This window comes from Schistocerca nitens, chromosome 7, assembly GCF_023898315.1.
Source record: "Schistocerca nitens isolate TAMUIC-IGC-003100 chromosome 7, iqSchNite1.1, whole genome shotgun sequence".
Classification (NCBI taxonomy): domain Eukaryota; kingdom Metazoa; phylum Arthropoda; class Insecta; order Orthoptera; family Acrididae; genus Schistocerca; species Schistocerca nitens.
The window spans coordinates 474,150,901-474,175,550 of NC_064620.1; positions in this window are offsets into that span (position 1 = coordinate 474,150,901).

The following is a 24,650-nucleotide window of genomic DNA, read 5'->3' on the forward strand; positions in this document are numbered from 1 at the left end:
TTCCTACATGTAATCTGTCAAAAATAACACACTGCACAGCCTACAGACATGCGAATCGCTCATCCGCAATGCACAGCATTTACGTCCATATGGCCAAACTGCTCCTAAATTGTCAGAATAATAATCCATGTAAAAAAAACTCTGCTTGCTAATCATCAACTGTCGAAATCATACACCAGCCTTTATGACAACAAATACAGGCAACACCACCATCAAGTGTATTCGCCACTGAGTCTGTAGCCCAACTGACTTATTCATATCGATACCACTAGAGGACGCTGTAATGATACTAGTACCATAATCTATGTTGGTGCCACCTAGTGTGTTCACCACGAGCTCCAGACCCCAACAATCTAAGTACATTTCCTCGCTGACAGAGGACACCACAGTGACACCAGCTGATGACTGAAGTACAGTTATCCATGATGGCGGTAAACAGTGTGTTCTCCATGATGTCTATGACGCTGTCATTCGTTTCGTGACATTAATCAAGATCGCGAGGGAAAACGACTCAGCCTGATCAGGGGTGCTGCGGGGAGGGGGGGGGGGTAAAGAAGGAGTTCACAACATTTTGTTAAGTGATCGAATATATCCATCACACTGATACAGAACATCCACCCTAATGTGCTTGGCGTGACAATACGGTCTGCAGACTAATTTTAGTAAACAATAGCAAACTGCTCCTAAATAATGCAATACAGATACCTGCAAACACGCTCAGTACTCGTAAAACTCCCCAAATAACGCATGGCAAAGCCTACAGGGCCGCTTGCAAAATAACTCAAAAAACCCGTACAACAGCCACCACCACACCGTCTCCCGCACATACTCACATGCCTGACAGCCCTCGAACAGCAAACGGGTCCCTGCTCGGCTTCCGCAAACATCAGGTGGCTACAGCCACGTTCATACTCAACGTCCGTGAAGTTTCTATCCAAATACGTGTTCACCTAGACACAGCTTTTGGGGCGACCGGCCAGGGACGCCCGATCCGCTGCACCCAACAGCCACTGCCACCAAACACTGGTGAAACATGAATTCCTCTATACAGTCACCATTATACTCACATAGCACTCCAAAGCGCGTCCATGCCAGTGTCATATTCGAGGCATCTCCAGGTGCTACTTGCCTTTACCATTGAATGCAGAACACCACAGAGCGTGTTGACACACGCACACGACCGTATGTACCCCCCCCCCCCCCAAGAATGACCGGCGCAACACCGCCAAGTGCTCGTGCATATTTACAATCTCATCTAACAACCATCCCATAGTGTCACAGAAATAGTTAACGCTCACTATATTCATGCCTCAGTTTGTATGCACCGAAATTCTCACCCTAATAGAACCTGTTTTCCAAAATATCTCCAAATCCAGTCTTCTTCCCGGACATAACATGATAGCCTTCCTGCTCTCAACATACGCAAATGTTCTCACCGCTCCTATATCCCGTCCCACTCAATCGAGCATTCTCATTTGCTCTTAACGAATTTACCAGTCGAATTACTTATGCTGCAGGTATCAATGCACCATCCCACTTTCCTTTCTCGGACTTCCAGTGCTTATTTTGCAAAGATTGCTAAATTTCACAGACAGTTACCTCAATCTATACACTCCCAACCTGTTCATTCTTTCTACAGACGTAACACTCTGTGGTAATAAAGTATTTTACACTGATCACCATTTTGCACCAACAACTAAACGTAAAAAATTTGTCTACAAGTCATGAAATACATACTATTCTAGCGATAATATTGGAGCTTCAAACCGTTCGCCAACATGGGAATATATCACCGAGTACCGTCTCGATCTAGTAAACATGCAATTCATATCCCCAACCATACCAAATAATCCCTTTTACATCAGCGAACCGAGGTCACTCTCAGAACTGACGTTCAAAGACATGCCCCTTACCCCCTGGCATAAACGCCCTACTCTTTCCGCTTTCTTGCTCGCATTTCTACAATCATCTCCAGACTAGTCGATTACAAGAAAACCCGTATTTTCGGTATCATATTATACAATTTTCGCCGTACTTCTCGATACCAAGCACACAGCACTAGCCACCTGACCGCTAACGCAACATAATGCGCAAGATATAGACTGTAAATTATTTATCCACAAACACCAAACTTTAGCGAGGTGCAGCGTGCTGTAAACCATTGACTAACTAGAAACAAGTAGAGTAATCTGATATTCGTCCTCTCGAATACCGAAATCGATGATCTAACAGATCGCACATCATCAATATTGTGTACAAACCAACTTCCGTCTTTACCACGTCTAGAGAACAGGCAAACGTGTGTCCAACAACCACAGTCCATATTCCCTCAACTAAATAAAGGCATCAAATGTGCAGAAGCTGTCGACAGAACAATTTACAGGGGAGGGAATAACGCTCCACCGCAAACGCACCACCTTCTCAAAGTTACACCTGATCACGAAAGCAGCCCAGCACATACTTAGTTCGCTATTGGGTCGTCTAGAGAATTGTAAAGTTAACTTTCATACATTCCTACACTCCAACAGGCCTCTGCATTTGTAAGACCGCTGCCATTAACGTGGGAAAGCTCATCAATGCCGCCACAGACTTTGCATACACGAACACTTTCTAGAAAACGCCTCACGTATTTCTTCTATCATTATGCTTACAATTAAACCTTACTTTCATTACTGTAATGCAAAAATAGTTACGTAATCTGACAGCCAAAAACGTCTCCTAGATATGTCTTAAATCTGCACTTACCTAGAATTCCAGCTCCAGCAAGCATCATCTGATATGAAAGTAATAGTGTGCATGTGTGACTCTACTGTGCTGGGAGGACCAGAGAAACATAACAGACAGTTCTCCAGTAGCCTATACCACAATTTTGCGGGGCGAATGTACAAAATCATGTGCTATTTAATAAATAAGGTAAAACCTTACAGCCACGACAAATATTTCCAAAGTGGTAAAGTATCCATTTGAATAACAGTCAGGTTCGTTAAGTATGATTAATGAAGAAAAACTAATTTGCGCTAACATAAATGTATTTCGTACTTGTGACATACATTATACAGACTGAACGATGTCCATATACAAGATGATTAAAAAAAAAAGCGTTTACAAACTGACATTGCACATCGGGCATACAACAAGGGTCAGTACACGGATCAATAGCCACACAAGAACCGGAAATCGCAATCACCATTCATTACTGCTGAATGGCCGGCCGGAGTGGCCGTGCGGTTCTAGGCGCTACAGTCTGGAACCGAGCGACCGCTACGGTCGCAGGTTCGACTCCTGCCTCGGACATGGATGTGTGTGATGTCCTTAGGTTAGTTAGGTTTAATTAGTTCTAAGTTCTAGGCGACTGATGACCTCAGAATTTAAGTCGCATAGTGCTCAGAGCCATTTGAACCATTACTGCTGAATGGAATTGTAGTTAATTAGTCGCATGGTGGAAATGGACGCCCACCACAGGGGATGCTCAAAGTTTTATGCCGATGCATCAATGCACGCAAAACACAGTGCTGCGTGAGACGGCGCACCCTCTCGAAGACATCTAGTGTGTCTCGAACACAGCATGCTGCCGCACCAAGCCTGCACACTGAGACCTATGGCGATGTAACAGGTGGTTCATATACAAGGCCCCTCAGATACGCGGACAGGAAAAGAATCGATTGGGGGCAGATCGAATGATCGAGATGGCCATGTGACTAGCCTACCGCGACCAATCTAGTGGCTGAAAAACGTTGGCTGCAGATGTGCCCTTACTTGTCTACTGAAATGCGACGGGGCTCCGTACAGGCATGTGAATAACATTCAGCATTTCCGGCAACACCTCTCGCCGGAATGCGATATACGTGTGACCATCCAGTCGGTCCGGGCGAGTGTACGGGCCAATTAAACTGTCAGCGACTATGCCAGCTCAAACATTAAAGGTAAATTTGCATTGTGAGGCAAGCGTGCGTGTAGCATGTGGGTTCATATCCGACTAATTATGAGGATTGTGAATGTTCATCACACCTTCGAGTGAGAAAACTACCTCACTGGTGTAGAGGTCACTCTCTGTGAAGCTTCTGTGTGCAGCGGATTCCTGCAGAATCTACAGCGCAAATCCGATGCGCTTGTTGTAATCCAGTGGTTGCAAGTCCCGGGCGCGTTTGAAATTAAACGGGTGCAGTTCTTCGTCGTGTGCAATGTGTCAGACGGAGGGCTGGTGGATCTCAGTAGCGCCGGATATGCGTCGTCTACTTGTTGACGGCGTACACTGCACCCTTTCGAGGACGTTTTCAAAATGGTTCAAGTGGCTCTAAGCACTATGGGAAATAACATCTGAGGTCATCAGTCAGCTAGAGTTAGAACTACTTAAACCAAACTAACCTAAGGACATCACACATATCCATGCCCGAGGCAGGATTCGAACCTGCGACCGCAGGACCAGCGTGGTGAAGCGCCTAAACCGCCGAGGACGTTTTCTTCCGCCGCATCTGTCCGTGCTGTTGGTTAATCGTTGGTGGCCATCATCCAAGCTTCTGTACATGCAACAAGCCGACACCGCACTATCAGTGATGCAATTTAGCGAGTAATGCGTGGCACGGCCCCTTTCTATAGGGGTATTTCACACAATAAATAGCACAGCATCTCGTCCATTGCATTAGGCAGCGCTGTAAATCAGATGCATCTCAGCCATATCACGGTACTCCCAACGCTTCCACGGCGTGCCTGGTGAAGTTGTCCGTACGCTCCGCCTGTGTTTGTATAACAACGCTCTTTCATGTCTGTAGAACGTTCTTGTGGCGTTTGGGAATCCCAGCTCCTATGTGTTTGCTTGTCCCGTTTGTAAACCCGGTGACGCATTTCGGTTTGTAAACGTTTTTTTGAACCTCGATGTGTATTAGCTACGCAAACCTAGCACTGCCTAGGTGCCAGGATATGGGGAGGGGTAGGGAGGCGGGGAGGGAGGGAGACGACGACGAAGACATCGATGACGGCGACAACGTCGCCTCCTGTACACATACATTGACACAGAAACCAAACTCTCTCACCATTTAAGTTCTTACGAAAACGAACGCACAGGAAGAGATGCTAGATATCACTTCATTTTTAATGAGTCTCTGATATGCATCGTGCCCACACAAAGAGGGAAATGCCAACTGACGATCATGCAACATAGAAACTCTCTTCGTAACACAAACAGTTTAGTGTCACCATCACTGATATGGAATACAATGCCAGTGAGGTCGTGATATGGCCAAGTGAACCAACATTAAGCAACTCGTGCTGAAAATACTATATCGAAAACATGGCGCACAATTACGTATCGTGAACGCATACATATTATGTCTATACTAATTTGTGGGGTAGTCTGCCTGTACTTCGAGAGAAACAGACGCAGTAACTGGCTTCAGTTTGAAGTACGAGACCAGCGAACCAATCTCGTATCCATACACGGAAGAAGATGGTGTGCATAATTAAGCTCAACACTTTATTTCTAATGATACATAGTGTGGCGTAACTCTAACTCCGTAAAAGGAAAAGGAATACTGTTTAGTTAAGTGCATTTAGTATCAACCATAGAGTCACCATGAACAGCCATCAACAGCAGTCAAATACCAGTGCTCCTTGCGGCTAACGCAGGATCTCAGCTGAAGTTTAGCAATCAACTATCAAGCGTGAGCCAATCGCGACCTCTGGCAACTTCCACAGAGCCCCCAACCCCCCCTCCCCCCAACCCCACACGGGAGAACGGAGCATTGTTCTCTGCGTTGCCCTAGGTGTCGTCCATCTACACTCCTGGAAATGGAAAAAAGAACACATTGACACCGGTGTGTCAGACCCACCATACTTGCTCCGGACACTGCGAGAGGGCTGTACAAGCAATGATCACACGCACGGCACAGCGGACACACCAGGAACCGCGGTGTTGGCCGTCGAATGGCTCTAGCTACGCAGCATTTGTGCACCACCGCCGTCAGTGTCAGCCAGTTTGCCGTGGCATACGGAGCTCCATCGCAGTCTTTAACACTGGTAGCATGCCGCGACAGCGTGGACGTGAACCGTATGTGCAGTTGACGGACTTTGAGCGAGGGCGTATAGTGGGCATGCGAGAGGCCGGGTGGACGTACCGCCGAATTGCTCAACACGTGGGGCGTGAGGTCTCCACAGTACATCGATGTTGTCGCCAGTGGTCGGCGGAAGGTGCACGTGCCCGTCGACCTGGGACCGGACCGCAGCGACGCACGGATGCACGCCAAGACCGTAGGATCCTACGTAATGCCGTAGGGGACCGCACCGCCACTTCCCAGCAAATTAGGGACACTGTTGCTCCTGGGGTATCGGCGAGGACCATTCGCAACCGTCTCCATGAAGCTGGGCTACGGTCCCGCACACCGTTAGGCCGTCTTCTGCTCACGCCCCAACATCGTGCAGCCCGCCTCCAGTGGTGTCGCGACAGGCGTGAATGGAGGGACGAATGGAGACGTGTCGTCTTCAGCGATGAGAGTCGCTTCTGCCTTGGTGCCAATGATGGTCGTATGCGTGTTTGGCGCCGTGCAGGTGAGCGCCACAATCAGGACTGCATACGAACGAGGCACAAAGGGCCAACACCCGGCATCATGGTGTGGGGAGCGATCTCCTACACTGGCCGTACACCACTGGTGATCGTCGAGGGGACACTGAATAGTGCACGGTACATCCAAACCGTCATCGAACCCATCGTTCTACCATTCCTAGACCGGCAAGGGAACTTGCTGTTCCAACAGGACAATGCACGTCCGCATGTATCCCGCGCCACCCAACGTCCTCTAGAAGGTGTAAGTCAACTACCCTGGCCAGCAAGATCTCCGGATCTGTCCCCCATTGAGCATGTTTGGGACTGGATGAAGCGTCGTCTCACGCGGTCTGCACGTCCCGCACGAACGCTGGTCCAACTGAGGCGCCAGGTGGAAATGGCATGGCAAGCCGTTCCACAGGACTACATCCAGCATCTCTACGATCGTCTCCATGGGAGAATAGCAGCCTGCATTGCTGCGAAAGGTGGATATACACTGTACTAGTGCCGACATTGTGCATGCTCTGTTGCCTGTGTCTATGTGCCTGTGGTTCTGTCAGTGTGATCATGTGATGTATCTGACCCCAGGAATGTGTCAATAAAGTTTCCCCTTCCTGGGACAATGAATTCACGGTGTTCTTATTTCAATTTCCAGGAGTGTATTTTGCCGGGAGCGCGTCTTGTGAGAAGGCGTCGTCGTCAACAGTCCTGGAGGTGGCTGCTCTGCAACAGCCGAAGGGTGTGGTTTGGTCCGATGGGGGCGGATATCGACAAACGGAGGCTTGATACGGTCGATATAGGCGGTATTTCGTTTTCCAGTGACGTGGTCTCAAATGTTTTGTAACCTCTGGTGACAACTCGGTGTTGGGCGGCAGACGAAGGCGTTTACGCTGCCTTAACTCCGAACCTGCATAGCGTTACATGTGTACATCTGCTTAATTCCTATGTACTAAATTTGGCGCTCATTTTATCGGTTTGCTGCAGTGAGCGAATCTGTGCGATTCTCTTAGGTCATCAATGAATTGCGGAGAGTCAACAAAATTACCCAGTAGGTGTAAGGTTTCTCTGCAAACTAATTCAGCCTGTGATGTGTCCAGGTCTGACCTGCATACTGTCGGAAGCCCCAGCGGAACTAGTGGCAAGGGAGACGTCCAGTTCGTCTCGTGGCACATTAGGACTGCTTTCAGGCAATAGCGCCACAGTTCTACCACGACATCGTTGGCTATCACTCGTGGCAGACTGGTGAACAGTTCCTCAAATGTTGCTCAGTTTTGTAAATCAGTCAAATTCGAGTTGTAGGCCTTTGTTTGTATTCATACGGAATGGGCACACAAACCCTGCAACCCACCGTGGCCGCTAGAGTTTTGATGAAGATACTATGGACTGTAATCGCCTCTGGCCAACGCGTAAATCCATATAGGACATTTAGTAATTAAGGTCACCCTTCAGAGCGAAGCAGTGGCCCGACGACATAAATTAGATGTGCATATCTTTCCATCATATCGGCGAAGCTGACTACGGGTGAGTGTGAAGGCCGTGCTGTTTTACTGCACAGAAATTGTGTACACGTGCGGGCCTACTTTCGTCAATCCTTCTCCACTCCTGGCCGGACCTAACGGCTGCATATTAGTTTCAACGTCGCCTTTAAACGCCCCAGTGGCACAGACAATGCAGAGTTTGAGATAATTACCTGCATGGTGGTGATGACACGAACAGTCTGGTTTTGCCAAGACAATAAACTCTTATACCTGAGGATGGAACTGTAAGAAGCTTGAACTGTTAAGTCTGACGCAGCGTCATCCCGGGTCTCACGAAGCTGCAAGTCGGAATGTTTGGCCTTGGCCATTTTTGTCAAGTCAACCATCTGCGTAACAGCGCATACGCTGGATAAACCGTCCGCTACCATATTATTCAGAACCGAAATGCGCCGAATGTCCGTAGAAAACTCTGTGATAAACTCTAGCTGATTATACTGACGTGAGCAAACCTTATCGTCATTCTGTCCGAATCCAAACGATAGAGGTTTATGGTCTACACATATATTGTAAAGACTGTGGCCTCGAGCTGTGTAGGAAAGTATTTTATACTTGTGTAGACGGCTAACATTTGTCTACCATACGCACTGTATTGTTGCTGCGTTGGAGTTAGCTTGCTGGAGGAAAAGGCGAGGGCCCCCATGCGTCGTTCACACATTGCTGTAGGGCGGCACCGATGGCTGACTGACTGGCACCAAATACAAGCGCGAGAGTGGCGTCCACCGGACGATGTGCTAATAGTGTTATGCTTCGTTTAGCATTCTCAAAGGCTTCTCACATTGCTTGGGTATACCGCACGGGCAATTTGCCCTTAGTTTTGCAGCCTTTTACTGTTGCGGTTTAAGGTTCTAGGAGCTCTTCTCCATGGGGATAGTGGCAACGATAAAAGCTTTGAGACCCCCTAAGAATCAAAGCAATTCCTTGTTCGTTTCTAGACGAGGTTCGCTGAGGATAGCCTCAATCTTTTCTGGCAGCGAGCGTGACCCATCGGACGAAATACGGTGTTGCAAGAATGTGATTTCTGCTTTGACGAACACGCACTTGGCTGTATTCCAGACGACTCAAAACTCGTGAAGTCGTGTGAACACATCTAACGGGTGATTTTCATGCTGTTCTTGAACCTCCGAATAGAGGAGGGTCTTATCAAGGTAGGGAAAGCAGCAGTTTTGATCCCTCATCCTCCATAATGCGAGCCCAATGTGCTAACCACTGTGCCAACTCACTAGTTAAAGCAGTGGTGATGCAATCCTTTCAACGCACGGATTATAAATCGCTGTCATGTCTGCAAAGTATGTAACGGTGCTTTTATTTTTGGAGTATTTCCTGGGCAACGGTGATCTGTGCTTATGCTTTAGCACAGTCTAATTATTTTTGGAGTATTTTCTGGGCAACGGGGATCTATGTTTACGCTTTAGCACAGTCTAATGCACTGATAAGCATTTGGTGGTCAGAGTATGATTATAATGCTTCTTCGATATTGTGCGCACATTCATGGCGTTGTAACAGTTGCATGGCCGTCACATATCGCCCCCTTTGGGCAGTAAATGCAGTGTTGCTGCGCATGGCCTATTTGCGGCGATCACGCATTCCTTCAGCGACACTCCAACGCAAGTTTCGTGCGTTGACAGGAATTAGACAAGCCGATGACGCATTACTTCAGCGACACTCCAACGCAAGTCTCATGGATTGATAGGAATTAGGCAAGCTGTGTTCCAACGCAAGTTTCGTGGGTTGACAGGAATTAGGCAAGCCGATGACGCATTACTTCAGCGACATTCCAATGCAAGTCTCATGGATTGATATGACAACGCAAGTTTCGTGGGTTGACAGGAATTAGGCAAGTCGATGACGCATTACTTCAGCGACACTCCAACGCAAGTCTCATGGATAAATTGGAATCAGGCAAGCCGTGTCATAGGAAGTCCTACGGACGCGACGAAATTATATTGTGATGAGCGGCATGTACCGACTACGAGAATCGGGCATTCCGTGTTACAAACACATCTCTGTGTCTTACTGAAGCAAAGATTTTGTTTTAGGAACTCTTCGTGAAGGAAATGGAGAGGTCAGACGTGTGAGAGGAAGAGAGATTTTGTATTGTTGTGAGGCGCCATTACGGTATATAGTAAATATTCAAAACGTTTTTCGCACAAAATAAAATCCAATAAAATGTAACATCAAGTTTTCAAGATGTGTATATCTCCATACCGAAATTCGTTAATTATCACGATACAGATATTACGAGACGTAGATCGCTCGGAGGTGAAGTTTGGAACGATAGTGCGAACCTCCATTTTGCACGGTCCTAATTCGTCGAGAGATTATTTCCGAATTATTACACTTTGACTTGTTAAATTGTTGGACATAACATCCAGACTCATCAAACAACACAGCACGCAGTTGTGCCGAACGATCTGAGTAGAGAGTAAATGTTTTAGACATTTCAGGTGGAGCAGATAACGACGAGGAATTATCGCGAGATCGCCGCTGTGGAATACATCTCTTGTTCTCCTGTGGTATTTAAAGCGAAGTTTTCAGGAGAGAAAAGATAAAAGAAAATAATGAACTGAGATAAACCAACTAAAACCAATAATTAAAATAACGGCACACATAAAGAATATTTACTTATAATAATAAATAAATAAAGAATATCTTAATTAAATAACCAATCATGGTAATAATATATTAAAGAAGATAGCCAGGTGGCGGTTTCCAGCAGGCTGACATTGAGCCTGATGGTTCGCACCAATGATCAGTCCCGTCAAGTCAACCACAGTAATATTCCACGCCAGGTCTCGATGCAGTCGTAAATCCAGTTATTCCACATGTTGTAATCCATATGTAGCGATAATGGCATTATTGGTTGAACATGGTGGTCGGTCGATATTTATTTCGTTTATCTCGTGGCAAGATACTGAGGTCTGAACCAGTGCCGACGAGAAATTTGCGTCCAGTCTGCCGGTCAGTTACGAAAAGGCTTGCGGATGGACACCCAGAATCACCAACCTCCGATTGACGTGCGTGCAAGGTAGGCTGCATTTGTGTACTTGCTCACCGAACCACTGGTGGTACCAGCACATTCCCGACAGCTTTGAGACGCTAAAGGACGGGTTACACGAAGATCAACTGTATGTTCTGCGGAGGATTCTTTCCCTTGAAGAAAGTTCAGAGACCAGATTAATCATTCGTCCGACCCGCGAGTCTACCTTCTCCATGAGATTCTAGTGCATTCGCTTGTTCAGGGATTCAGTTCCGCTCAGTAGGCACTCGTAATCCGGCTCGGTTTGCATTGTAGTACCGCTGCTTCTCGCGGCTGTGTGCGGTAAGGCGGCAGGCACAATCGCGTCTTGTATGCGGTCCGCTAAATCTCCCATGGCGTCGAGAGGCACCTCCGTCTGGGTTTCCAGGACAGCCATCAGCTGCACTGGGGCCCTATGTCGTTCATACTGATCGGTGTAGAAGGTTAGTCTCGGTAGTGACGTCATTTCCGATTCTTTATCGAAATATCCGAATTAGTAAGCTTCTGAGACTTGTCCTCCCACCGATTTTACAATTGTACCGAGAGGTTTTGCATTTCGGTCTGGTCCTGTCGATCGGTGGGCTGTGGTTTCTGTACACCCATTATTTTAAACACATATAGCGGTTTTACCTTTGGATTTAGTGGTCGTGTTAATAAAGAATCATCAAAGGACGCATCCGGTTGGAAAGTGAGTTCATACTTGACTATTTTCCTTTGTTAGAAATATGGTTAGGTTAGGTTGTTACTCTGAATGATTACATCCACAAAAAAAGAGTTTTCGGTCAATATTCTCTCAAAATACGTGCTATTTTTATGCAAATAAGAGTTTAAAGATCATTAAATATCAAGACATCGGCTGTGCTAACGTATATTACATGAGTGTGAACTGACGTTACTAGCGACTTTGTGTACCTTTTCCCACAAATGGGTTAATTAGTAACTATCGAAACGTGTTTACAACTTTCATGTAACAATGGAAATCAATTATGTGAAGCCTGATATTGGAAACCTTCCAGACTATCACGCATTTATGAATTACGCAGCACCGTTTGACAACGAAGTCAGCCTACGTTGCTCTACACAATACTACAAGTACTGATGACTGGGGATCTGTTGTTTGGCACGGCCAAGTTAGCGCGCGGGATGCGATACGAAAGGACACAGGTTCGCGCGTGGGTGGACGAAAAGATTTATTTTTCCTCTTCATATATCCAACACGTTCTGAGACATGGTTATTCGTGTAAGTTAAGATTTTTCTGCAATATTCGTTATTAGTTACATGTAAGAGCGCACTTCCTCAGTAATTATTTCGTGATTTCTGTGTGTTTAAAATAGGAAATATTGTTGGAGATGAAATTGCTGTTAGTGAAACAACCGACAGTGATCTTTATATTTTTCCTTGTCAGAAGTAATTCACCATTTTTTCAGAATATGTAGCGATTTCCGAGTGCGGTTAGACAGGAATCTATGAGCACAACTTAAATTACTGGGAATGTGTCTAGCAACAATCATCTTCATAATCTCGCTTGTCACAGGTATTTATCTGCGATCAAATCCTCAACCACAATAGACAGAGATGAAAGATCTCAGCAGTAATATTTTTAGACTGTACCACCATATACGAAACATTTTCATTCAAGAGATGCATGTTATAAACTTCGACGAACTGCAGGAGCTCGCAAAATGCGGTTTTTCAATTTTGTTTTTAATACCGAAATCGTTGACGTATCATATAAGGAAGGGGTCTACTTAATCATTTGGATCTCTAGGAGCGAGTTATAACCACATTCTGTTTATCTTCTTATTCGTTGAAACCCTCAGAATCACTTTTTCGGGCGTTTTTATAGATGTAAGAGTACAATGTGGTAGTACACACTATTCCTAACTCATTTTCCGAAACGTAAAGTCCAAAACACGATGTCAGTGTGAATGAGAATAAGACATAATGCGGCATTTACGACAATCTGCAAAATACAGTCAAATACGTTATCGTTATTACGCATGTATGCGGTCAGAGAAACTGTAAAAATTTCTATGTATTTCTGTTGATAATCATGGAAATGGATATACTGCGCCTGATACTGTTAAGGAGAAAGCAAGGGCGAGGAAGGCGGGCACGTCAGCTCGATGGAATGCGGCGTCATGTGTTATGGCAATGTAAACGCAATTTTCGGTACTTGGAAGAATAGCGAGACTGTGTCGTCTGCTAGCCGCTTTGTGATCGGGGCGTTGTCCGCGCTGCAGTGGGCATGCACGCATCTGCGGCCGCTTGCTTTTGATTGGCTTGCACGACACAAACCGACAACCACGCTTCGTTTCAATAGACCCGAACGGTATCGCTACCGAAATGCATACTGAATAATGCAGGGACTCTAATTCGAGTATTAGACCGTTCGGTGCTCTTGGCGGAAAAATACAGAATAGGCACCCTCATAGCCTGGTACTCCATAAAATGCGGAGCAACGTACCGTTGAAACGCCCCCTTTGAAGAATTGTGCAAGACTGTGCTTAAACTGACACACAATATTTTTAGCGCAACGCAATCTGACTTTCAATAATCCCTACAAAAGAATGGCCCTGACTAACATTAACGTATACCTTTCACAAATCACTTACCTCACAAAAATCTTCGTTACTCGAACTACTGCAATACAGAGAGTGCCACTACTGCCAGCTTAATAGTGTTAAAAAGTCATAATATACACTCCTGGAAATGGAAAAAAGAACACATTGACACCGGTGTGTCAGACCCACCATACTTGCTCCGGACACTGCGAGAGGGCTCTACAAGCAATGATCACACGCACGGCACAGCGGACACACCAGGACCCGCGGTGTTGGCCGTCGAATAGCGCTAGCTGCGCAGCAAGTGTGCACCGCCGCCGTCAGTGTCAGCCAGTTTGCCGTGGCATACGGAGCTCCATCGCAGTCTTTAACACTGGTAGCATGCCGCGACAGCTTGGACGTGAACCGTATGTGCAGTTGACGGACTTTGAGCGAGGGCGTATAGTGGGCATGCGGGAGGCCGGGTGGACGTACCGCCGAATTGCTCAACACGTGGGGCGTGAGGTCTCCACAGTACATCGATGTTGTCGCCAGTGGTCGGCGGAAGGTGCACGTGCCCATCGACCTGGGACCGGACCGCAGCGACGCACGGATGCACGCCAAGACCGTAGGATCCTACGCAGTGCCGTAGGGGACCGCACCGCCACTTCCCAGCAAATTAGGGACACTGTTGCTCCTGGGGTATCGGCGAGGAACATTCGCAACCGTCTCCATGAAGCTGGGCTACGGTCCCGCACACCGTTAGGCCGTCTTCCGCTCACGCCCCAACATCGTGCAGCCCGCCTCCAGTGGTGTCGCGACAGGCGTGAATGGAGGGACGAATGGAGACGTGTCGTCTTCAGCGATGAGAGTAGCTTCTGCCTTGGTGCCAATGATGATCGTATGCGTGTTTGGCGCCGTGCAGGTGAGCGCCACAATCAGGACTGCATACGACCGAGGCACACAGGGCCAACACCCGGCATCATGGTGTGGGGAGCGATCTCCTATACTGGCCGTACACCACTGGTGATCGTCGAGGGGACACTGAATAGTGCACGGTACATCCAAACCGTCATCGAACCCATCGTTCTACCATTCCTAGACCGGCAAGGGGACTTGCTGTTCCAACAAGACAATGCACGTCCGCATGTATCCCGTGCCACCCAACGTGCTCTAGAAGGTGTAAGTCAACTACCCTGGCCAGCAAGATCTCTGGATTTGTCCCCCATTGAGCATGTTTGGGACTGGATGAAGCGTCGTCTCACGCGGTCTGCACGTCCAGCACGAACGCTGGTCCAACTGAGGCACCAGGTGGAAATGGCATGGCAAGCCGTTCCACAGGACTAAATCCAGCATCTCTACGATCGTCTCCATGGGAGAATAGCAGCCTGCATTGCTGCGAAAGGCGGATATACACTGTACTAGTGCCGACATTGTGCATGCTCTGTTGCCTGTGTCTATGTGCCTGTGGTTCTGTCAGTGTGATCATGTGATGTATCTGACCCCAGGAATGTGTCAATAAAGTTTCCCCTTCCTGGGACAATGAATTCACGGTGTTCTTATTTCAATTTCCAGGAGTGTATATAGCAGTCCATGACATCCAATCTTAAAAATGTACTGTCTCTGATGGACACACGTCCAGATCATCCGCTCTCAAAATTCCGCCATCTCTCTCCCCAAATCCACCACTGCTGGCGGCTCACCTCCAATTGCGCAACGCTACGCGCTGTTAACAGCCAACTGCCCAAGATTACAATAGCCAACAACAATGCAAACCAGCCACAGACTGCACGCAGCACAGCCAGTGATTTTCATACAGAGCGCTACGTGGCGGTGGCGTTACCAATATAAGAACCTAAACAGCCCACTTATACCGTTTACAGTAAGCGCGTCGACTTGCTTTACTGACGTCGGAGATATGTGAGGGCTTGCACTACCCCATATCCTCTAGTGTGACGACTTGCCACACATGCTGTTTGTGGGATTCGGAAACTCGACGAACTAGTTCAGCGTTGTGTCTCGGGTACGATTCTGCAATGGGTAGGCACGTAAAGAGTCCTGCACCTCACTGACATATCTATGGTTAAGCCGACTGTCACCAGCACAAACTTTGTTGCATCCGCCATTACTCCATCACACAGGAAGCTCACGTGTTACTGAGCAGACTAAAGCGCCGGATTATATGGCCAAAACGACGGGAGACCTACCGCTAGTCTGTAGATAGCTGGAGATACTTCCGGTTCCATAGTTCCGCTTCCGGGGAGGTTTATTTACCGGTCATCTCGGCTATAATCACTTCGGGGTCGCCAATGTTTCTGATGAGACCAGCGAACCAATATCGTGTCAATATGCGAAAGAAGACCGTTGTTGTTGTTGTTGTGGTCTTCAGTCCTGAGACTGGTTTGATGCAGCTCTCCATGCTACTCTATCCTGTGCAAGCTTCTTCATCTCCCAGTACCTACTGCAACCTACATCCTTCTGAATCCGATTAGTGTATTCATACCTTGGTCTCCCTCTACGATTTTTACCCTTCACGCTGCCCTCCAATGCTAAATTTGTGATCCCTTGATGCCTCAAAACATGTCCTACCAACCGTTCCCTTCTTCTAGTCAAGTTGTGCCACAGACTTCTCTTCTCCCCAATCCTATTCAATACCTCCTCATTAGTTACGTGATCTACCCACCCTATCTTCAGCATTCTTCTGTAGCACCACATTTCGAAAGCTTCTATTCTCTTCTTGTCCAAACTGGTTATCGTCCATGTTTCACTTCCATACATGGCTACACTCCATACAAATACTTTCAGAAACGACTTCCTGACACTTAAATCTATACTCGATGTTAACAAATTTCTCTTCTTCAGAAACGATTTCCTTGTCATTGCCAGTCTACATTTTATTTCCTCTCTACTTCGACCATCATCAGTTATTTTGTTCCCCAAATATCAAAACTCCTTTACTACTTTAAGTGTCTCATTTCCTAGTCTAATACCCTCAGCATCACCTGACTTAATTCGACTACATTCCATTATCCTCGTTTTGCTTTTGTTGATGTTCATCTTATATCCTCCTTTCAAGACACTGTCCATTCGTTCAACTGCTCTTCCAAGTCTTTTGTTGTCTCTGACAGAATTACAATGTCATCGGCGAACCTCAAAGTTTTTATTTCTTCTCCATGGATTTTAATACCTACTCCGAATTTTTCTTTTGTTTCCTTTACTGCTTGCTCAATATACAGATTGAATAACATCGGGGAGAGGCTACAACCCTGTCTCACTCCTTTCCCAACCACTGCTTCCCATTCATGCCCCTCGACTCTTATAACTGCCAACTGGTTTCTGTACAAATTGTAAATAGCCTTTCGCTCCCTGTATTTTACCCCTGACACCTTTAGAATTTGAAAGAGAGTATTCCAGTCAACATTGTCAAAAGCTTTCACTAAGTCTACAAATGCTAGAAACGTAGGTTTGCCTTTCCTTAATCTTTCTTCTAAGATAAGTCGTAAGGTCAGTATCGCCTCACGTGTTCCACTATTTCTACGAAATCCAAACTGATCTTCCCTGAGGTCGGCTTCTACTAGTTTTTCCATTCGTCTGTAAAGAACTCGTGTTAGTATTTTGTAGCTGTGTCTTACTAAACTGATTGTTCGGTAGTTCTCACATCGGTCAACACCTGCTTTCTTTGGGATTGGAATTATTATATTCTTCTTGAAGTCTGAGGGTATTTCGCCTGTTTCATACATCTTGCTCACCAGATGGTAGAGTTTTGTCAGGACTGGCTCTCCCAAGGCCGTCAGTAGTTCCAATGGAATGTTGTCTACTCCGGGGGCCTTGTTTCGACTCAGGTCTTTCAGTGCTCTGTCAAACTCTTCACGCAGTATCGTATCTCCCGTTTCATCTTATTCTTCATCCTCTTCCATTTCCATAATATTGTCCTCAAGTTCATCGCCCTTGTATAGACCCTCTATATACTCCTTCCACATTTCTGCTTTCCCTTCTTTGCTTAGAATTGGGTTTCCATCTGAGCTCTTCATGTTCATACAAGTGGTTCTCTTTTCTCCAAAGGTCTCTTTAATTTTCCTGTAGGCAGTATCTATCTTACCCCTAGTGAGATAAGCCTCTACATCCTTACATTTGTCCTCCAGCCATCCCTGCTTAGCCATTTTGCACTTCCTGTCGATCTCATTTTTGAGACGTTTGTATTCCTTTTTGCCTGCTTCATTTACTGCATTTTTATATTTTCTTCTTTCATCAATTAAATTCAATATTTCTTTTGTTACCCAAGGATTTCAACTAGCCCTCGTCTTTTTACCTACTTGATCCTCTGCTGCCTTCACTACTTCATCCCTCAAAGCTACCCATTCTTCTTCTACTGTATTTCTTTCCCCCATTCCTGTCAATTGTTCCCTTATGCTCTCCCTGAACTCTGTACAACCTCTGGTTCTTTCAGTTTATCCAGGTCCCATCCCCTCAAATTCCCACCTTTTTGCAGTTTCTTCAGTTTTAATCTACAGGTCATAACCAATAGATTGTTGTCAGAGTCCACATCTGCTCCTGGAAATGTCTTACAATTTAAAACCTGGTTCCTAAATCTCTGTCTTACCATTATATAATCTATCTGATACTTTTTAGTATCTCCAGGGTTCTTCCATGTATACAACCTTCTATCATGATTCTTATACCAAGTGTTAGCTATGATTAAGTTGTGCTCTGTGCAAAATTCTACCAGGCGGCTTCCTCTTTCATTTCTTAGCCCCAATCCATATTCTCCTACTACGTTTCCTTCTCTACCTTTTCCTACACTCGAATTCCAGTCACCCATGACTATTAAATTTTCGTCTCCCTTCACTATCTGAATAATTTCTTTTATTTCATCATACATTTCTTCAATTTCTTCGTCATCTGCAGAGCTAGTTGGCATATAAACTTGTATTACTGTAGTAGGTGTGGGCTTCGTATCTATCTTGGCCACAATAATGCGTTCACTAAGCTGTTTGTAGTAGCTTACCCGCGTTCCTATTTTCCTATTCATTATTAAAGCTACTCCTGCATTACCCCTATTTGACTTTGTTTCTATAACCCTGTAGTCACTTGACCAGAAGTCTTGTTCCTCCTGCCACCGAACTTCACTAATTCCCACTATATCTAACTTTAACCTATCCATTTCCCTTTTCAAATTTTCTAACCTACCAGCCCGATTAAGGGACCTGACATTCCACGCTCCGATCCGTAGAACGCTAGTTTTCTTTCTCCTGATAACGACATCCTCTTGAGTAGTCCCCGCCCGGAGATACGAATGGGGGACTATTTTACCTCCGGAATATTTTACCCAAGAAGACCGTGTGCACAGTTAAACTCAACGCTTTATTTCTAATGAAACATAATGTGGCTCACACCTAACATAGCAAAAGAAGGAAAATATGCATTTAATTAATCCCACTCAGCATTGACCGTACAGTCTCAATCAACAACAGAGGGAAAGTAAAAAAAGCAAAGAAATTTCCCGGCACCGAACGTCTGCCGCTTAGCAAAGAGCAGTCAACTGACAACGCTCCTAGCGGCCGGAGAACGAACTCAGCTGACGTTTTACAATCATCTGGTCGCTGACAGGCGCGGGCCTATCGCGACATCCCGCAGTCACTACAACGTAATGGGTGGATTTGGGGGAAGAGACCAAACAGCGACGTCATTGGTCTCATCGGATTAGGGAAGGATGGGGAAGGAAGTCTGCCGTGCCCTGTCAAAGGAACCATCCCAGCATTTGCCTGAAATGATTTAGGGAAATCACCGAAAATGTAAATCGGGATGGCCAGACGCGGGATTGAACCGCCGTCCTCCCGTATGCGAGTCCAGTGTGCTGACCACTGAGCCACCTCGCTCGGTACACAATGTATTAAGAACTTGAACATACAGTACTCAGTTCCGTGGTATTAAGTAAATATTAATGTTGAACATCAAAACTGTGTCTTAAAATTTTAATAATGGCAATACAATTGGCAACCTTGAGAGGACTCAAAATTTAATCAGTCATTCTGCGAAAGACCACGTGATTCTCCGAAGGAAATCTACGTTTGTACTTTTTGTATTGCAAGACTAAATTAAACCAGTAAATAATAGTGAAGTCTATCATCAGCTGCCGACAAAAACAATAAATAAGTAAGACATAAAGGAAACTACGTCTGAAACTCCTTTAGGGGCAGAGCTAAGTAGCATCGGCGTGCACACGCAGCATCCCAAATCAACAGCACAGTGTCCAACGAAACAATGAGTAGTATCACTGGCTTCCACGAGGCCTGAAAACCTATAGGCCATGGACATTGACACAGAATTAGCACTATACACTCACTGAAACATTACGGTAAGTTTGGCTCTCAGCGACCATAGCCAGCTACGTTTTGCAAACGGCTGTAGATGGAGTAAATACGGATTGAACAGGTGCGAAATGTGCATTAAATTGTGTGAGTTTTTATGCCTTTATTTATACTGAAAGGGTGCTAAACCGCGATTTTTTTGTCAGATATGCATTATGATTTTGATTAAGCGACTGAAAGATATTTGAGACCCGTTTCATTACGTCCAACACGAAAAGAAAATGCACCGGTTGTGTCCGCCTGACACAATTGCAGAACAAATCACAGCCTTTTCGTTATTTCAGATTTTTGACTGCATGCCTTGCTAAACATATAGAAAACTTCAGTTACAGATTAATAAAAATAATAAAGTCACAAAATGTAATACCAGAATTAAGGATAGTGAAAATGAAGCACAATTCAGGAAAAGCAAGTGAACCAATAGCTAACTGATAACATAGTTTGCATCCTTACGGAATGAGCGTGAAATTTAAAGAATTAAGCTTTAGTTATAATGTAGTGAAACATGAAAACAGAGAGAAAATTTTGGTCTTAGTGTTACGTTTCTGTTATTTGAAGAAAATGTGAGAAATAGTGTCTCCGATTTAAAATTACAACAGAAATACATACAAATCCGATACACCGAGGTTGATGCGGAACATCGTCCTGTCACAGGCAAATTTTTTATACACTGAATGATGAGGAAGTCCGTTTGGAAATGTCTGCAGGATGAACAACAACTGTTAACCTGAGTGGGATATTGGCAAGTGTTCTGTTACCATGATGGAAGGAACTCTATATTTAAGTTATCATACGGTATTCACTACACATATTAATATAGTATTAGTTAACCGGATAGGCACTTGTGAAGTGTTCCCGGAATAAGCCGCGTTTTTAAAGGGGTACATTGGTCAACTAGTGCTAGACACAGATAGCTGGTTGAGATCAAATATCAATAGCAACGAAGTGATAAACTCCGACTAGAAGATAGGTTGAACGCTGATGGCGGCGGTGAGTCTATGGCAACAAAAATTGCGATAACACCTAGTGAGTGAGCGTAGTACACATTCAAAATGCGAAATAATTTAGCTGAGGTTAAGTGTTGAAGGCGGATGAAATCAAGTCATGGTATGCCATTAGAGACCCCGTGCCTCAACAGCAAACTTGGTGGAACAGTTGACGGGGAACATGGCCAATATTTTGCAAATTTGTTCTGGTCATGTTACAGTTTTAAGAGGAGATTTTAGCTGACCATGACTCAGGTAATTAGGACTGGTTAAGCAGCTGATCGTCGAATACCACTTAGATTCCATGTAGAATATGCGAAATAGCTTGGCACTCTTCTAGTAGCAGTGTACAGTAGGTTTCTGGAGAAGCTAAGCGTTGCTAATGATTGGGAAAAAAGCACAGGTTATTCCTGTTTTGAAGGAGGGTCGTCCCACAGATGCACGGAACTACAGGCCTATGTATCTGTCAGTTTGTTGTAGAATTTTGGGAATCGTTTCACGTTTGCGTATTATGAAATTTCTAGAGACCTAAAATCGACCCTGTAGAAATCAACATGGATACCGAAAGCAACTGTCATGTGAAACCCAGCTGTCTCTGTAAGTCCACGATACCCTGAAACCAGTGGATACCGGTGATCGGGTTTGTTCCTCGACTTTCGGAAAGCGTTCGATACGATTTCGCACTGCCACGTAATGTACAAAACACGAGGATACGAAATATCAGACCTACTGTGAGACTGAAGTGAACAGTTTTTAGTAAACAAAACTGCGTGTCATTATCAATGGAGAGAAGTTTTCAGACATAGACATCATTCCGGGTGTGCCCCAAGAGCGTGTTATGGGATTATTACTCTTCACAATTTGTATTAAGGACCTAGTAGATAGCGCCCTAAGTTCCATGACGCATTTTGCGGATGATGCTGTTGTTTGCTGAGATATCTCAAGGCTGTAAAACTGTAGGGAAATTCGGAAGACCACCAGAGGCCGGACGCTTAGTGCAGGGATTGGGAATCGACCCTCAACATAAACAACTGTAACGTACTGCGAATACACTGACAGAAATAACATTTGTTGCAGGATCACATACAAGCATTCACTTCCATAAAATATGTAGGAATAGGCACAAGAAACGATTTTAACTGAAACTTCCTCAAAAAATTAATTGCGGTTAAGGCAGATGTCGGACTGATATTCACTGGAAGAACCCTTAGGAAGTGTAGTCGGTTAACATAGACGATACCTTACAGAACATTGGTCGTTTGTCTGGGATAGACAGGATTGATAGAGGAAACAGAGAAGATCCAAAGATGAGCAGCACGTTTCGTCGCAGGTCCAGTTAGTAAGCACGAAAGCGTCATAGTGATACTAATCAAACTCCATTGGCACACGCTGCAAGAAAAGTTTTCTGCTTCAGTTTCTAGCTTACTGGTAAAGTTCGGAGAGCCTACATTCCTAGATGAATCAGCCTTTATATTCCTTCCTCCTACGTAAACCACGTGAAAAGACAGACCATGAAGATGACATTAGAGAGATCTGAGCCCACACACAGGCTTACAACCAGTCGTTCATCCAGAAAACCATTCGCGACTGGATTGGCAGGGGAGTGATAGTGGTACACAAAGTACGCTCCGCCATGCACTATAAGGTGGCTTGAAGAGTATAGATGTAGGTTTGAAGTTTCACTTGTATCACAATAAACATGGGGTTGATAGGTGCGCATATAATGTTACGTCTACTGCGCACATGTACCTCCAATGGAGAGAGCAGTCTGGTGGGCACTGATTGGTGAATCTCCCGGAAAACGATTGATGTACCGAATGGTGAGTTGCAACGATGACACAAAATTTAGCGCAGGAGAGTATGTTGTGATTTGATTACGACCTTGTTCTATGTAGGGTGATAGTAGATTTGTTTCAGATTAGCTCTTCTGTGAGATGTCGCATCTACATCCTCAGCTTGACACCCTTGGTTGCCTGCATGTGGTGCTACGTTCCTTCAAACTCCTGTCACTACTGCTATGAGTGATACTGCTCCCTCCCATCTCGTGCCATGTAATAAAATTAAATAAATTAAAATATCATTAGAGTAGTAAATAAGATTTATATCGACATAAAATAGACATGCGCAACTGGATTAAAGCATTCGGTATTAAAACTATATTTACTCCCACGACCAAGATGGACACAATATGCACGAACTTTACGTGCAGGTAGAATGTGGTGGCTCGTAGTTTACGGTGACTTATTTCACACCCGAAATAATTTATACAACCTGCAAAAAATGGTTCAAATGGCTCTGAGCACTATGCGACTTAACTGCTGAGGTCATCAGTCGCCTAGAACTTAGAACTAATTAAACCTAACTAACCTAAGGACATCACACACATCCATGCCCGAGGCAGGATTCGAACCTGCGACCGTAGCGGTCGCTCGGCTTCAGACTGTAGCGCCCAGAACCGCACTGCCACTCCGATACAACCTGCAGATAACAGTGAAATCTTTAACATTAATTAAAAGGCTCATGGACAAGATAGGTAAGACAATACCGTCCACACAATAGGAAATTGATATTAAAATTTTTTTGTCGTTGTGGGCTTCAGTCTGAAGAGTGGTTTAGTGCTGCTATCCAATGTACTCCATCCTGTGCATGCCTCATCATCTCCGAGTAGCCACTGCAACAAACATTCATCTCAACCTGCTTATTGTAAGCACCTATAACTTTTTTTCTCCCCACACATCCCTCCAAAATCGTTTTGATGATTCCTTGATGACTCAGTGGGTGTTTAGCAATAGATTCCTTCTTTTAGTCAAGTTGTGCCATAAATTTCTTTCAACCACATCTCTGTTCACTTCTTACGCTTTAGTTATGTGAGCTATCCTAATAATCTTCAGCATTCTTCTATAGCACCACACTTACCTAAACTGCTTATTATCCTCGATTCGCTTCAACACAAGGCTACAGTGAAGACAAGTACCGTCAGGAAAGACTTGCTATTTCTTAAATTTATGTTTGATGTTAACAAGTTTCTCTTCTTCATACATGATTTTCTTGGCACTGCTGGTCTACATTTAATTTCCTACGTACTTTGGCTATCATAATAATTATTTTACTGCCCAAGTAGCAATATTCTTATTCTAAATTTACTGTATCGCACCTTAATCTAATTTCCACAGCCTTGCCTGATTTGTATTCGAGTACATTTATTACTCTTCTTCCCCTTTGTTGTTGTTCACCTTATATCATCCTTCGAAGACACTGCCCAGTCCATTCAGCTGCTCTCCCAAGTCCTTTGTTGTCCTTTGGTGCTGCCAGCAAGTTTCATTGATTTTCCCCGGCGTCACTAGAAGCAGCGCAAAATGGGTCAATAAACAGTTAAAATTCTAGTAAGGAAGAGTCGTTAACAGTGCCACAGCAAACATGGAGCTATTATGTCATCTGAGCAGGCTGAACACGTGAACAACCAATGTAAGAAAATGACAGCACAGCAAGAAATGGATATAATCGTAATAGTGACTGCGTGAATTTTGCAAGATAAGTTGGATGCAAGACTATTTAGTTTACTGACAAGGCAGAAACTAACATCTGAAAGGCGAAGTTATGAAATCCTGAAATGTCCTCGATGTGACCTCAAGGCACCTTCCACCACAGCGTTCTCCCCCAACG